Raw genomic sequence first — 1572 nt, forward strand, 5'->3', positions numbered from 1 at the left:
TAAAGGGTCTAAAGCAAGCATGTCAAACTCAAAGGCTAACACGGGCCAAATACATGAGTCATGAGGCCCACAGGTCACGAGTTTGACATGCTTGTTCCAAATCATCACGGTGAGGCCCCCAGGCGGCAGGGTGTCTCGAGGCCTCGGAATTAATCTCCCTCCCCCGAGGCAAAGCCCCTGGCAGAGGAGAGCCCCACCTCCACCCCCACCCATGGGACACATCTTCTCAAGTAAGTCCCCAGATTGTGTTTAGCTCCTCTTTGCCAAGCTCTCGGGGGGCCATGGCGACAACCAGGACATAAGCAAACAGCTGCGGGAGGTAGACAGGGCCGCCCACGCCGCACCCTGGAAACGCTCTTTCCGGGAGGTCACTAGGACATGTGAGAGGACTGCCACTCGGACATTCCTGTCTGCCTCCCCCTAGCTGGGTGGCACCAGAAGCATTGGGGGGAGCACAGAGGGGGCCCAGGGGGAGCTCGAGCCTAGCCAAAGGCCTGAGCGTGGCTGGGAAGAGGCAAGTGGGGGGGAGAGGGAAATGGGGGCTCAGGCCACAGTAAGGTGAGGCAGGGGTGGCCTAAAAGGGGGGATGGAAAGGGAATTGGGGGGCATCTCATCAGAGTCCCAGTGGTGCTCTGGGTAGCACCTGGGGGACAGTCTGTGTTCCATCTTTTACCTTTTTCATTTCATATATATATATTTATCTCAGAGAGGAAGGGAGAGAGAGAGAGAAACATCAATGATGAGAATCACTGATCGGCTGCCTCCTGCTCACCCCCCACCGGGGATTGAGCCTGCAAGCCAGGCATGTGTCCTGACTGGGAATCAAACCGTGACCTCCTGGTTCATAGGTGGACGCTCAACCACTGAGCCACACCGGCCAGGGCTGGCTGAATATTCTTTTGCATAGAATCACCACATTCTTGTTGATTCATTCCTCATTTGGGGGACATTGGGGTTGTTGCCACTTTGGGGCCGTTATAAAGAAGGCTGTGATGAACATTTTTTGTGCAAGTTTCTGTGGAAACATATCTTTACTGTTCTCTTGTGCACACCCTTAAGAGCAGCCTTACTGGATCATATAGTCACTCTATGCGTATCTTTTTGAGGAGCAGCCAAACTGTTTCCTAGAGCAGCCGCGCCATTTCACACCCCCGCTAGCTATGGGGGAGGGTTCTGATTTCTCCACTCCCTCACCTACCTTTATTGTCTGTTTTCTTTTTTAAATAAATCTTCATTGATTTCAGAGAGGAAGGGAGGGGGAAAGAGAGATAGAAGCATCAATGATGAGAGAGAATCATGGATTGGCTGCCTCCTGCACGTCCCCCACTGGGGATCAAGCCCGCAACCTGAGCATGTGCCCTGACCAGGAAATCGAACCTGGGACCCTTCAGTCCCCAGGCCGCGGCTCTATCCACTGAGCCAAACCAGTCAGGGCGGGAAGTGTAGGTTTTAGATAGAGCTTTGGCACTTGGTGATTTCCAGTAAGATGTGGTAAGGTGCTGCCAGATCATATCCTCCTAGACAATAGACCCTCCCCTTCTTGAACACCAGTACCGGTGTTTAAGTTTCGGT

Source organism: Myotis davidii, unplaced genomic scaffold (genome assembly GCF_000327345.1).
Source record: "Myotis davidii unplaced genomic scaffold, ASM32734v1 scaffold478, whole genome shotgun sequence".
Lineage (NCBI taxonomy): Eukaryota > Metazoa > Chordata > Mammalia > Chiroptera > Vespertilionidae > Myotis > Myotis davidii.